This window comes from Protopterus annectens, chromosome 12.part0, assembly GCF_019279795.1.
Source record: "Protopterus annectens isolate FY-2018-M chromosome 12.part0, PAN1.0, whole genome shotgun sequence".
Classification (NCBI taxonomy): domain Eukaryota; kingdom Metazoa; phylum Chordata; order Ceratodontiformes; family Protopteridae; genus Protopterus; species Protopterus annectens.
Genome location: NC_056746.1, coordinates 1,279,932,398 through 1,279,948,543, shown reverse-complemented (window position 1 = coordinate 1,279,948,543; position 16,146 = coordinate 1,279,932,398).

Below are 16,146 nucleotides of genomic sequence, written 5' to 3'. Positions count from 1 at the left end.
TCATGTCTTGGAGCTTTTCTCCCCGGGCCTCTACTGAAAATGGACATATATCCAGTTAGACTAGCCCGGTCAAGAAATGTAAAATAAAAAATAAAAATAATAAAAATAACCCTCCACACACACATATTGTACATTAACACACTCACACCACACTAACTCTAAGTGGATAATAACAGCAGTCCCTTAATACACCTATGACTAAACTCCAGCCATGATGACTATCCAACTTAAGTCTGCACTACGCAAACAAGTGACAATGCACTAAATACTCTTAAAAAGTATTTTGCAATACAAATACTACTAGGTATTTAGAAGTAGCTATCCCTCTGGGATAAAAAAGAAAGGATAAAAGGTACTCATAATAGAATCCTTTTTTTTTTTTATAATCCTTTTTTCCTTAGGATGTCTTTTTTTCCCATTTTGCTTCCCCTCCAACTTCTTTTGTAAATTCAGCAAAAAAATGACACATAGGATCTTTGCATCTCTGCTGATTACTAAAAGTCCAATTGCAGGACATCTTGTAACATGGCACTGGGCAGCATGCAAATTGAAAGTGGTCTGCAAAAAGTCTGTTTTAGCTTTAAGTCCTTGGATTTCAGCTGCATTGCGGATAAGCTAATGTTTTAATTTCTGCTGTGTTTAACAGCACTTTAGAATTCAGCTCACTCTCTCAACATTACCTTGATCTCTATACATAAATTTTTAGGTTAAACAGCGCCTTTGCTTATAAAGTAACAAGCTAAACAGATTCCTGGCAACTGGTGCTATCTTAGAAGACCTCTGCCATGTTATCCAATGGCTCCCCTCCTGTAGTGCTAGTCTTGTTTGATACTTCCTGAGACCTTTGTTCTCTCCCCTGCCTTAGTGGACCATGATGATGTACCTGCCCAGTTTGGTTACATTTGAAACATTTTACCCCAATGCCTTAGTATGTAACTGAACCTATGGCTTCCTCCTTTTCCTGCGTATCCTCCTGGATTGATTAAGGTTGCATTTCATAGCTGCCCTATGCCCAAGTCCAGTGCTGGTTGCCCTTTGCCAATGCAGTGACTACTTACTAGGTAGGTGAAGGTCCCTTTTACTTCCCATCTTCTCAGGGGTGTTAAACCCCTGATCTGCCACCCAAATCCTCATGTCTTTGGGCATGGCACTAAGGGCTTTTTTGCTGACCAAAAGATCTGTAAGCATTTCAGATGGGATGGATTTACATCCACTCACCCATCTGTAAAAATAAGTGCTGATTTCTCTCATATACTTAATCATAAATTCATGCTATGTGCATCAGTGCTTTTCCCTGCTTAACAAATACAAATAAATAAAGTTAGTGGCTAGTACAGTAATTTCTAACCATAAGGTTGAAAACAGAAGTCACATGCTTTAGTCAAAATGCATGACAACACAAAGCAGGTGCTTATCTGTAACACACTTTGTCCTTGCAAAGACATTTTATGAAGAAAAGTGAAATGAACAACAGTGCTCACCTCTAGAAAGGCCTAGGGCCCCCAGACTTACATTCTGTCAGCCTCCACATGTCTGAGTGACTCTGAGCAAGTCATTTAACTAGACAGAGTCTTGGTCTGAATCTGACAAGGTCCATGTTGATCGGTGCTTTATCATGTTTAACAAATAGAAATAAAGTTAAATGAAGGTACAGTAACCTCTTGTTGCAAGATAATAAACAGAAATCGCATACATGCCTTGGTCAAACTGCACCACCACCCAAAGTAAAGCATTGGAGACCGTGTCCATGCAAAAATTATTTGAAAAATAGATAATCAAGAAATTGTATGTCAGACAATGAGGGAGTACATTTTGAGCTTGAGTATGACAAAGTCAGTTATGAACTGATTTTCTGAATCCACAATTTCCAGTTTGTTAAAATTACTCTTAAGAGCGAGAGAGAGAGACAGACAGACATACAGTGAAAAACAGAGTGAAGAAGTGAAAGAAAGAGTGAGTTCTTTTTTGTCTGTAGCTACATCATTTCTCAAATGAAAGTTGAAATGACTTATTTGCAATTATTTCAGACAATAGTTAGCATCTGATATAAAACATATGAACAAGGAGATATGACACAAGTAAGAGTGCTGCCAGCTCTGTGAGCTATGCTTTCAGACTGTGCGTTACTGTGTACAACTCCAGACCGTATGGTATACATGCATGATTCTGAATGAAGCTCAAAGCACCAGTAATGTAAAGAGACGTATGTCAGCCATCATCCCTTAGCATGTAACCTTAGTCTTCATATCTCAGCCGTAATCCCTTAGCATGTAACCTTGGTCTTCATATCTCAGCCATCATCCCTTAGCATGTAACCTTGGTCTTCATATCTCAACCGCCATTTCTTAGCATGTAACCTTGGTCTTCATATCTCAGCCATCATCCCTTATCATGTAACCTTGGTCTTCATATCTCAGCCATCATCCCTTAGCATGTAACCTTGGTCTTCATATCTCAGCCATCATCCCTTATCATGTAACCTTAGTCTTCATATCTCAGCCGTCATCCCTTAGCAAGTAACCTTGGTCTTCATATCTCAGCCGTCATCCCTTAGTATGTAACCTTGGTCTTCATATCTCAGCCGTCATCCCTTAGCATGTAACCTTGGTCTTCATATCTCAGCCATCATCCCTTAGCATGTAACCTTGGTATTCATATCTCAGCCATCATCCCTTATCATGTAACCTTGGTCTTCATATCTCAGCCATCATCCCTTAGCATGTAACCTTGGTCTTCATTTCTCAGCCGTCATCCCTTAGCATGTAACCTTAGTCTTCATATCTCAGCCATCATCCCTTAGCATGTAACCTTTGTCTTCATATCTCAGCCATCATCTCTTAGCATGTAACCTTGGTCTTCATATCTCAGTCATCATCCCTTAGCATGTAACTTTGGTCTTGTTAACACTGTAGTGGCCACCTGTGATCTCTCATATCCTCTGGGTATCCTCAGATACATGCAAACACATTTGTTTTCCAGGTCTATCTAGCGCCTTTTCTGTTTTTTGATTGTTTGTAGCAGTATGCCCTGCTTCTTTCATCTTCCTGTTAAGAAAAGACCATCTTGTATGAATTTGGTGCTAGTTGTTTTCTGGGAATGCAATGAAACAGATGAATTTACCCACCCGTATGTGTGCCCAACCATCTCTCTCCTATCATTCCTACTACATTTTCCTCACTGAGAGACATTGTTCTTGCATAGTGCCTGTGAGATCTAAAAACAACTGCAAAGAATGTTATTTTTGTGTTTTAAGAACTTTCTTAACGCTTGCAATAAGTGTAAACAGTAACAGAATAAACTTTTCTTTGAAGAAATACTATAACTATATACACTATATACAGTTGCATTCCACATTAAAAAAGACAAGCAATTCCAAAACCAATCTATACTAAAGTATTTTATAATATTTATGAACTTTTGACATTTGTTAATTCTAAAGTTTCCATTAGTAGATGAATTTTGGACCAAGAATTGAAGATCATTGTAGAAAAGGTTCATACTTTTTTTTAATTTCATATTCTTTGATAGATCCAGTCTTGAGGAGAATGTTGAATTTTTCAAATGTAGGAGAGATAGATTTTCATTTCCTGGTAATGGTCTTCTGTGCAAATGCTAAAATAGTCCATGAGAAGAATGTTATTTTCATTGCAAAGGAACAATCTAGTTATGAACTACAAAAGAAGTTCATATAGCAGATATGCTAGATCATTCATATATGTGAGAGCAGCAAGATGTACCTGATGATGAGCTTGAAGTAACCTGTATAAGTCCAAAGATGTCTGCAGTGGAAAAGAAACTTAAAGAGTTTCAGCTATGCAGTGAGAATGATACTAAGATGCAGATACTTTAAAAGGTTGCATAGAAAAGAAAACTGCTGTCAGGAAATAAATGTAGTCATAGTCTCATTCAAGGAATGGATCAGTTGTGTGTAAGACCTGATGATAGTGACAAATCATTTAAGGAAGGAAATCAATGTAGTAGTCTTATCTGGGAATTGCGAAGTCCAAAGAAAGAGCTTGATAAATGTTTTTTTTTATACATATCACTACACAAGTACAAGAGTTTCAGGATTTACTGTGCATAATGCATATCACAGTAAGAGTCCATGAGAATAGATGATAGCTTATTCATTTCTGGGAAGAACATAGATTAAAGCAGGAACAGATGTTTCATTGTCAGGGCTAAATATACATGATATGTGCTGTTATACAAAGTCATCTGAGATTGTAAAGCTAACAGGTATTGCATGTAGAGGTGTGATCAAAGCTATATCTGTTGAAGATATGGAACTGCAGAGGTATTAACTTTAGGTAATGGTCCACTGTGGGCAAGTATGGAGTTCAAGAAATTGTCAGAATAGCAGGACTTTCAACATGTTACTGTGTGTTTTCTTACAGTCATACCAAGAGGAAAGTGCAGACAGTGAAGACTCTTCAGAAGAAACCATAGAGAACTACTACCGCCTGTTAAATAGATTCATACTTAGCTTTATTGAAATATAGAAAAAGTCTACTACAAAGTGTTGATCTGTCACCTTATCAGCTACTGTTAGGTTGTAGATCAAATGGTAGAATCCCTACATCATCTGTATCTTTGCTGACTCGTGAATCAAGTCAAAGTATGAAAGAAACTCAAACAGAATCGGTCAAAACATTAATTCTTTTGTGGTCAACATACAAGGCATCTTTCTTCTTTGACAGAGGGGAATAGAGAGAGACTACATCAGGGTTCCAATGATAAGCCAGTAGAGGACAGTGTTTTGCAGAAATGTGATCAGCCAAGGTTGTCTGTTGTTCAAGCTACACATGATAAAACTCCTAGAAGGAATGGTAGACGTTACTTGAAAATGTGCATGGCTCATCATAAATACATTTGTTATGTTCACGATGGCTTCAGAACTACCAATACGTTCAGAGAAATGCTCAGAAGGACATCCTGTGATGTTACCTGAGAGGCATTTCCAAAATATGATGCTAAGGAAGACAGTCCAGAGAAACTGTCAATGGACTTACAGCGGAAGATATTCCTAGTACCTTGTCATCAGTAAGAAAAAAAACACAGAAACTCCTGGGTATTCACTTGAAAAATTAAGCAGATTGTCATCTAGATATTCACACATTTCTGAACTAAAAAGTAATGAAAGATCTGAAAAACACTAACATATTAATTTTCTTCATAGTAATAGCATTCGTTACATGAGGTTCCTTTACATTTCATCAAATGCCAAGTTCCTGAAACTTCAGCTCAATTTACCTTAATAAAAAAAGCAGATGTGCACAAAGGACAAGTCCCCCCACTGTACCTGTGCACCCCTTCTAACTCCTCAGTTGCACAGCTGCTGAGAAAGGATAAAGTTGCATAGGAACAGAAACATTGTCAGTACCAAACAGAAGCTGCAGTATTAGTGATTTCCTATAGAAAACTGCAATGTCACTAGTTCAAATAATTTTTGCTATGAGCTGCAGAAGGTAAAATAATTTCTTAACCACCATTGCAATGCAATGATCAAATGTGAGGGAGCTGTCCACCAATGTGTCCAGTTCTTTCACAACCTTTTCATTTTGAAGTGGTGTGTTATCCATGGTATAGGCTGGAGCTAGTGGGTGCTTACCAAAAGCTACAATGTTGCACTTTTTGGCATTGAGCTTGAGCACATTTTTTGTACACCATCTACTTACAAGTGTAAGCTCATGCTGGAATGTACGAATGTCAGACTTGACAATGATTACCATCTTTCAGTCATCTATAAACTGTGTTAACCGAAGATCACTGTTTGATAAGTGTAGAACTGATAAGTAGATACCAAACAGCAGAGGTTACACTAGAGAACCCTGCATAACCCTGCTATGGTTACCCTCATCTCTTGGAGGACACAGCTCCTAAGCTTACTGTATGGGTCCTGTCTCTAAGCAAGTCAGCTATCCAGTTAACCACACATGGGTCAATTTGGGCCATTCATTATCAGTTATGGAAAAACGGTGGGATGGACCAGCATGAATGAAGGGTAGAGTTTGTCTGAGCTTGAAAATATTAGTAGCATCTGTAAAAGAGGTGACAGTAGCAAATGAGCAGGCCATAGAATTTGTTTTAGGGAACATCATGTCCAAAGGGATGGAATCTACAAGTAGCCAAACAAAAAGATAGTTCTGAAGTCCTTTAGAGAGACTTAATACTTTATATGTCAGGCTGGCATCTCATGCTAACTCTACAGATTTGGGAATGGAAAGACTGGAAGAAGCAGATTCACAGGCAGTGGATGTCACCCAAGCTGCAGGTAATTATTTAGTGGATGCAGAAATCCTAGTTCCATAGGACATGGAAAACAGTGTCTCTACAAGTCCTAATGAGGAAGACACCTGTCCACTAGCTATTAAACAAATAAGGGGTTGATTAAACCCATAGACCCATTGTGTTATACTAAATTTGCTTGATGGAGGAAGAACACAAGAAGCTTATCTGGTCTGTCCTTTTAACTATCTTAATATTCTAACCCCCCAACTTTACTTTCCACTTATACTTTTCCTCTTATTTCATGTTCTCTTGATTGCCCCTGTGGATTTCCTTTCTATAACCATTTTCAGAAGTCTTTTCCATAGTAAGAGCAGCCATTATTCTGCTGCCTGACCTCCCTCCCTCGTCCTCCTTCCTGTATCCTTTCTGTTTAGGATGACCCCTTCACATCTTTCAAACATGATCATGTACACCAGTGTCATGCCCCAGCTTTCCTCATCTCAAGTTGGAAGAACTCTCACTCCTGTAGTCTCTGGTTATAGCTCTTCCACTCCATCTCATGAAACTGTCTGGTGACTTTACTCTGGACTCCCTCCATCAGGCTGATGATTCTTTCCCTGTATGGCCTCCTCACCATAAATGTGTGGTACAAACAAGGTCCTGTAGAGTGGAAGCATTACCTCTTTGCTTCTGGAATCTACCACCCAGAGGATACACCGCAGCATTCTGTTTGCTGATGGCATTACCCTCTCACTCTGCTCATGACGGTCAAGTTCAAGTGTGATCAACAACCTAAAATACATTTCCTACACTAGTTCTCTCAGTTCCCTTTCACTCAGCTGATCCTTCACATCAGTTTATTTTGGCCTAGGTGTAGCACCTAACATTTTTTTTCCACTGAACCTGTACTGGCATCTTTCTGCCCACTTGTACTGTCCCCCACCCCCAATCCTTCATTGAAGCTTTCCTGTTATGGTGTGGTGCTATACTGATCTTTGTGTTATTTGGGAAGACAATGATCCTATTTTAATTCCATCCTTTACCTCAGAGGCAGACACACTAAACAGTACTGGATCCAAGGCACCCGTGTGGTACTCCATTAGTTACTTTTCTAACTGCTGACATTACCCTCTGATCACAGCCTTCATTGCCTTATAACTCAACCTTCAAGTTGTTTAGTTCTTTACTCTTGACCTTACTCTCATGATCCCTCAGGTTTTACAATCAACCTCCTGTGTGGGGCTGAACCAAAGCCCTTGCTGACATCTAGGTACACCATTTCTATTGGTTACTTCCTTGTGTAGTTCACCTCTAATGAAATCATAAAAGTGAATCATGTTAGTCTGACAGTTCCTTCTGACTGTCATCCTATGTTGGTTGCTCTTTTAGAGATTGTTGCTCTATAGAAACACTAATGCTCACCCCTTCTGGATTCTCTCCATAATTGTTCCTGGCACTGCTTTTAAGCTAATAGGCCTGTAGCTCCCTAACATTTGTTTGCCCTTTTTCATTATACAAGGGTGTCCCATTTGACACTTTCCAGTTCTCAGACATTATGCACTAGCCAGTGATGTGTTGAAGATTTCCATCAAGGGGTCTGCCAGCACTCTGACCAAATTTCAGAGGAAGTTGTGCAGTAACCCATCTGGTCCTTGAACTTTATCTGCCCTAAGGGCAACCAGATGCCTCTACACCTCCTCCATATCTTCACCATTGTCTGTCCAATCTTCTTCTATTCTGCCCTGCATCTCTTCCAGCATTATACGTTACCCTTGCTTGTGAAAAATGAAGTAAAGTATTCATTTAATACCTCCATTTTCCCATATTTGCTTAGGTGGCCAGATGTACCTATAAAAATGTTTTTTCTATAATTTCCTCTGCTAAATCCCATTCATCCATCATATTTTCTGCTCCCACAATCTCTGTTTCCCTTCTGCTAGCCCAGTTGTAGTTATGGCAAATCAGATATCTGCACATGTTGAAAGCAGTAGTTTTGGTTCTGTAAAGGTGAGGACTGGGATAGAATGATGCTTTATACAGAGGTGATGGAAAACACAGAATTTTATGGAAACATGAAATGTTTTATAGTAAGGCCATAAAAGCTTAACAGGGTGTTCTGTGTAATTAGTGTGTCATTCTACAAGACGTATGAAAAGGTCTACATCTGTTTAACTGGGTTGCTTTTTAGTTAAGTACAATCCTGTGAGTTGATTCTGTCAAATGAGTTGGCACATGTATAACTTATCCCAAGGCATGTGAACTTGTTAGTTCATAGGTTCATAGATAGGTACTAGGCTATCAGCCCAAGGGCCTAAGTAAGCCTAGCCAACAAGGTTCCCTGGCTTACACCACCCAAGAAAGTTAATTTCCTGTGACCCTGTCGAGCAGAGCCACAGAAGTGATCCCCGGGGTGTATTTCCTATTTCCCATCCACTCATCAAGATTTTACTTGAAGAGTGCTAATGAGGAACTTTGCCTGACATAGATGGGTAGCTTTTTCCAGAGTATAGGAAGTCTCTGGGACAGGAATCTATCCCTCCAGCATGTCTTGTTTATTGTGGTGACAAGGTTTAGGTCCCTAAACCATGTAGCTCGGAGGGATTGGAATTTCTTTAGGTGTAGCATGTCCAACAGCTCTGGGTTTAACTTAGCTTTATATGTTAGGCAGAGATCTCCACAGAGTAGGCGATATACTACAGAGTAAAGCTGGAGTTTTTTGAGATGGTCAGTGTAGGGCATCTGTTTGAGGCCAGTAATCCTCTTTGTGGGGTACTTCTGTGGCCTTTCCAGCTACTGGAGATGTCTTGTGAGGTACATTCCAAAAGGGGCATTGTACTCTATAATGGGTCTAATGAGTGCCGAGTAGAGGGGAACAATTACCTCTTTTTTCCTAGATGAGAGCCCTTTTGTGATGAGGTGTGCCACATAGAAGGATTTCCTGACTACTGTGGCGATGTGATTATCAAAGGAGAGATTACTGTCCACCTGGGTCCCAAGGTCTCTTATCACACATTCGGCATTAAGTAGACTGCCATTTATGTGGTAGTTCATGGGGACAGAGTTTTTACCAAAAGTAATGACAATGCACTTTTTTGGCATTGAGCTTGAGGCCATACCTCTAACACCAGGCATCTGTCTCAGTGAGGCCCTTCTGTAGGATGAGTTCCATGATGATACGCTCCATGGCCTTGCAGACCAGGCTCGTCAGGCTAATACGGCGATAGTTCCCAGGATCAGTGGTGGCTCCCCCTTTGTGGAGTGGGATAACTGTTGCTGTGCGTCATTCAGTGGGCATAAAGCCTGACGTGAGACTATGATTGAACAAGGTGCTTAGGTGGAGAGCCAGTTCATTCTGAAGTTCGTGTAAAATGCAGCTTGGGATGTTGTCCGGTCCCATGGATGCTGTGTTTTTGGTTTTAGAGAGTGCAGCTTTTACCTGCATAGATGTGCTTACAGGGACTCTGCATTCTTCCTGTATAGATATTGGCCATTTAGGGGGTGAGAGGGGGATAAAGTTAGCACTGAACCTATCTGCCAGGTTGTTGGCAATATCAGTTGGTTATGTAAGTTTCGTGCTGTTGTGCTGTAACTCAGAGCAGATCTGGGTGTTGCCATTGAGATTCTTGACATAGCTATAGAATGCTTTGTGGTTGCCCTTAGAATCAGTGGCAATTTTGTTTTTGTAGCTAGCTTTGGAGGCTCTTATAATGGATCTCAGCTTCTTACTGTGGCTGACCAGGGAGCACCTCCACTCATGGGATTTTACTCTGTTTTGCAACAGTTTCTTTCTTCTGATGTAGAGTATGTTTATGGCAGGAGACCACCAGATTGACTTCCTTTTTTTGGAGGATAGCTTCTTGGTTCTGTTTGGGATAGCACAATCCATGCACTCATGTAAGTGCTTATAGAGTGCATTTGTGTAGGATTCAGCAGTCATAACTGTATTGTCCATCTGCATGGGTGTCATGAAGTTCGCCACTTCTGTCTTAGGAAGCATGAAGTTGGCTTTGGAGAAAGTTTTTACTGTGGTTTCCTTAATGGTGGATGGGGGTGCAATGCGGATATCTAGGGTGATTAGCTTATGGTCAGATCTGACCAACGAGGAGTTGACTTCAGGTGTGGAACACCGGTCACTCATGTTGATAATGACTTGGTCTAGGATATTGTTGCCCCTGGTGGGGGTGTGGATTAGTTGATCCAGGGCATTGTAATTTATGAATTCCAGAAAGTGTTGAGCGAATTAATTGGTACATGAGTAGTTTTCCTAGTTAATGGTGGGGTAGTTGAAATTGCCCATTATTTGGGTGTTTGGTTGAACCCTAATATTTTCCAGTATATTACGAAAAGAGGAGTGGGAATCCTGGGGCATGGTGGGGGATCTGTAGCAAGCTACAATTTGGATTGCAGTTTTGTCCAGAGTTAGCTGCACTTGGATAACCTTTGATGCATTATGCTGCGCAACTAGCCTGGAGGTGTGGATATCCTTAATGAATATGGACACACCTCCGCCTTTCGTGTTCTGGTCCAGGTTAGATGGCCGAAAAGTGTGGTATGAGTTATAGTCTGATAATGCAGGGGTGCTCTCTAGAGCCTTGAACCAGGTCTCAGTCACTGCACAGATATCGATGTTTTCCATTTTAAGGAGTGCCTCCAGTGAGTGCATTTTGAGATTTAGACTTCTAGCATTGAGTAGCATTACCCTCAGTTTTTGCTTGCCTATTCCTGTTACGGTGGTGAATGTGTCATTTGAACCTTGCCTAAAAAAGGCACTATAGGGGCTGCAAGACCCTTAGCCAGTATCCGGAATCCCAGGGGCAACAGGTGCAGGCCATCTCTGGAAAAGCATCATGGTCTGTCAACCATGTCATCCCAGGCAGACTGATACTGAATCCCCTTAGAATGACACCAGAAGCTTAGCCAATTGCTGAAGTCAATAATTTTGTCCTTGAACTGCGGTATCATTCTGGGCAATGGCAGGATGCTACCCAGGTACATCTCAGGTCGTTCACACCAACATGGACAATGACAGAGTCATATTTACACTTGTTGTAGAGTGCCCTGAGTGCGTGGGCTATGTGGTGGATCCTAGCACCCGAAAGGCAGTTGACAGTACCTTTCCCCTTGTTTAGCCTGGTGAGTGGGATATCAGTGTACCTGATTATAGAGTCACCTATGACTAGTGTGTTGGGTACACTGTTTTGCCTTATGTGCTGTGGTTTATTGGCACACTGAGTCTGTGGGTGTGGGTTATGTGTCATTTGGGTTGTGTTGGGGGGTGGAGATTGCTTGCATTTCTGCTTTGGAGGTCTCTGTTGCTTGAACAGATTATTATTGAGAGCCTCTGCGAATGTTTTTGTGTTTCTATGTATGGATTTTGGTGGTGTAGGTTTAGTGGGACTATGTGATGAGTGTTTTATGGTGCAAGTGTGTACCTTCTCCTCTTGACTGTCAAGTTCAGTCTTGGTTGGAGAGAGCTTTACCTCTAGTTGTGCTAGATAAGTGCATCTCTCACAGGTTGCGGTGTTGGGTGGTAGTAGGAGAGGGTTGTCTGTGTACATGAGGCAATTGCTACATTGCCCCAGGATGCCCAGATTCATCAAATAGATAGGAGAGAACACTGGGAGCTGACCCTTGGACATGCCTAAATAAAAAACTACTTTCTCTAGACAACTGGGGAAAGTGAGTATAAGAGCTGTTTTTCTCTAAGCAAGTGAGGAAAGTAAGTACAAAAACTGTTTTCCTCTAGGTAAAGAGGAAGGCTGAGTGCTGTAGTAATTTGTAGCTTATTTAGTGCTAACAAGTTCTGAACAAGTGCTGAGCATGAATAAGCAAATTCAAGCGCTAAAACTAAGAATCTGTACCTGGATCTTGTGGTAGATAGGTTACCTAGTGCTTACCACTCCCACTGATAAGGTAGAAGGCTTCCCTCCAACACAGAAATGCTTGGGGCGGTCAGAAGCTTACAAGCAGACCTGGATACAGCAAATCTGTATCTGGACTAGACTAGTTTCAGGAAAGGCAGGAAACAAGCTTAGAATTTTTTATTTTTTTTTGTAAAGTGGAAAGGGAGAAAGGAGAAACAGAAGCTAATTCAAAATTAAGGACCTAAGTGGCTTGCCCTTCATAAATGTTCTCTCTGTATTAGGTAGAATGAGCTAGTGACACTAGACTGGGATAGAGTTGGGTCAGAGCTGAACATATGTGACTGGTAGGAGTGTCTGAAGTCAAAATATGATCTCACTGTACTCGGTTGAGTGAGCAAATGAGATAGACCCAGGAGGAGTGTTCAAACACAAATTTTCAGGAGGGGCGGGCAATTCCAAAGCCACCAAGATTAATACTAACTGCAGAGACAGAGAGACCGCAGTATTCTATGGAACAATTAAACAGAAAAATAAATAACTACAGAGAGACATAGCCCACAGTATTCAATGAAACAATTAAATAGACAGAAAAAAATAAAACACAGTACAATCTTTAACACTGCAAGTTTGTACTTAACTCAGCTAGTAATGCAGTTGATTATAGGTATGTAGCGGAAGCCAGACAACTCAGATATTGAGCAGTAATAAATAAGTTGGTTATACTATACAAACAAGTATGGAAGCTTGTCTTCTCCATGGGAAATATGGGGAACTTCCCACTATATAAAAATGTGCATGGTTGAGCCCATTCAAGTGAATGGAGTAAAAGGCTTGGTTCATAGAAAGCTGACCTGATCAGACATACCATGTACTCTGATTATCTGCACTTCCCCAAGATTAGCCAGGAACTTTTATAGACTTAACTTCAGATGGGTACAAACACTTACAAAACTTATTTTTTTAAATAGTAGATTTAATAGTTTTATTACCTTTCCCCATAAAAACCTACAGCATAAATCACACACCACCAGCTCGACCATTCTTTCAGACACATTAAAAAAGTACTTTTGCTGATGTGAATGAGCCCTGCAGTCTGCAGATTAAAGTTCAAACTAACAATTATTAGTGAAGCTTCTGCCTGCATTATGATACATGCCACACTCTATAAAGTGAACTTTGTAGCCTTCCTTATTGGATAAATATGCTATTGAACAAATCTCAGGCTGAATAATGCACCAGGCCTGTACATCTAGTTACTAACTGCTTTCTTTAAGAGGCATGACCATTGTTTTACTTCTTTAACTTCCCTTGTAGAAGCATTGTTCAGCTTTGACTTGTGGTCTACAAATTCATAATACTCAAAAATGCAAAATCCAAAGTCAGTTTTGCTAATCTAACGTAACTTATGTTCTTGCATGCTAATGTTGGGCTATGCTCTTTATGCGGAAGATGTCTGTCCCTTCAGTGTCTTGAAATCCTGGCTGTGTTTCATCCTCTCTTCTCACAAGCAAATGATCGAAACTTAAGTTATTGAAAATTTTTCTAGTCTGCTCTGCACATTAGATGGTAGGAAGAACATATTTGCTTTATTAGACGCAACAGCTCATATGCAAGTGTTTGCATGTGTGAGGCACGCCCACATGCACCCCAGCCAGGGTTTCAGTGGAGAAATGAGCACACAAACTCAAACTGTGTAATGACAAGTTAATGGCAGTTTTCCAGATGATCTAACAAGAATCAATATTACAGTATGCATACAGAAAAAAATGCAACAGGCTTTAAAAATTATTTGCAAATATTATTTTTTTTATATATGTACCCTATGTTTAGTGCAAGTAATTAACCTACATGTTTTTTTTTTTGTGAGAGAGGATGATAGGAACCCAGAGTATGTGGAGAAAACATATGGAGACTCCACAAAGGAAATGGCAATGATCAGGATTGAACCCTAGACTTTAAATGCTGAGATAGAGATCTTACCACAGCACTACCCTGTGTGTTTACTAATGATACAGCATATATAGTTTTTTTCTAAACATATATCTACAGTTCCTTTCTAATTCCAATTGGTCTGTGATTTGTTTGATTTTAAGAAACATATTATTGTTAAGTGGTCTTATACAATAAGGTTGAAGTAGGTGTGGAAATGTGGCCAGAATGGCATTTCTTGAGCACAAACTGAGACTGCTAGCTGCATATATTGAAAAGAAATTGCCATCATTTGAGGGGCATGAATGTATCTAGAAATTTTACTTGCAATGGGCTGAACAGAATGGGGCATGGAAAGCTGAAAATGATATGTTGAGCTAGGTATAGTGGAAGGTGATTACCAGTTTCTTATATCCCTTATTTTATTATAAGATTCTTTAAGTGAGTATTTATAACCACCTTAGTTATGCTGCAATGAGTGGAATAGAGAAAGAGTGAAAGTGAAAAACAGTAGCTATTTCTAACTCTATTCTTTATAAAGCATGTTGTAACTACCTACTTTGGGATTTCTACAACATGAACAATGTCATACCTACAAGTTGATGGGGAGTAGGAAATTTCCATCAGGCCTGGCACCCATGTCACTTATGTACAGAGGTAGTTTATAAATGCCTGGCCCTCAATGTCCTATTTGGGTGCAGGACATCATTATTCTTTCAGGAAAACTTGGCTAAGCTTAGAAAGCCCCCTTCCTGGTCGTTAGCCTAGTAATAATCTATGAATAAGACAGTTTGGAATATGAAGAGATAAAGCCATCGTTGGTCTGGCATCATAGGCGAGTGATTTCTTACTTCTTTAAAGCATGCCACTATGTCTGTTGACTATGGACCTGACGGTATTGTGGTACATTTCTTTGTTTCTGTAAAAACCAAGATACATGATGTGGTTACTGGTCGCAGCAGCTGATCTGCTTGTAGCAGTAATATCCATTAGGCCTTTACTATTTGCATTTAAAGTTTAATTAGAGAATAACCCCATTTTAATTTTATGTGGATTGTTTTCATTCAATTGCTGAAGCTGCTGCTGCATGGGAGAGAACACAACTTGGGAGTTGTTCTGCAGACTTGCTAATTATTTAGAAAAATTATTAGTACCACGTGTTTCTGCATATTCTGGAAGACAGGTTTTACTTATTTATTTTACATTTGCTTACCTCGAAAGTCCAAATGGGACAGAGCCCATTTTCCATGGAGGCCCGGGGAGAAATGCTCCAGATCCATGTCTTTGTAATGTTGGAGGAAACCAGAGTACCCAGAGGAAATCCACACGAGTCCACACAGAAGGCACCCCAGCTGAGAATTTAACCAGAGAGCCTTTTCTGTGAAGCAACAATGCTAACTACGGCATCACTGTGCCACTTAGGTGAAGACGTGTCTCCTTCCCACAGAAGGAGAAGGAGGAAGCCAAAAAGAAAACATTGAAGTACCCCAGGTGTATCTGCTGATAAAAAGATACAATTTCACTGTGAACTGGTTGTGGGGCTTTTTAGCCAAATTGTATTTTATTGATTTTATTTATTTTACATTTGGTGACTGCGATAGTCCAACTGGAAACAGGTCTTTTTTCAGTGGGGGTCTGGGGAGAAAATCCCCACAAGCAACAATTAACAGAAGACATCTCCAACAAGTTCTAAGAGCTGAGCAGGCAACATTTAACAAATTACATATACAAGTAAAACAGATATCAACAAGTTTGCAGTTTACAGTAATAGGCTGGTCATGGATTAACAGTTAAAAATACAAGTATACACACATTCAAAGATGAGATATAAAAGTAATGTGTGGTAGTGTAGAGAGAGAGGGAAGTTGAAGGTGGAAGTCATTAGAAGGAGATAGTGATATAAAGTAGGGATCAACATGTTTCAGGATGGAATGTAATTCACAGAGATTGAGAATGTAGGTAGAGAAGTAGATTATGAAGAAACAAAAATGGCCAGCAAAGTTTAGTAGTCGAATATGCAACCCAAAACAAGATAGTGAATAATCAGACTTTTATTGTAAAAATAAAAAACAGACCGGTTTCGGCAGTATGAAGGTGATTAACCAGGAAGTAAACAATTACA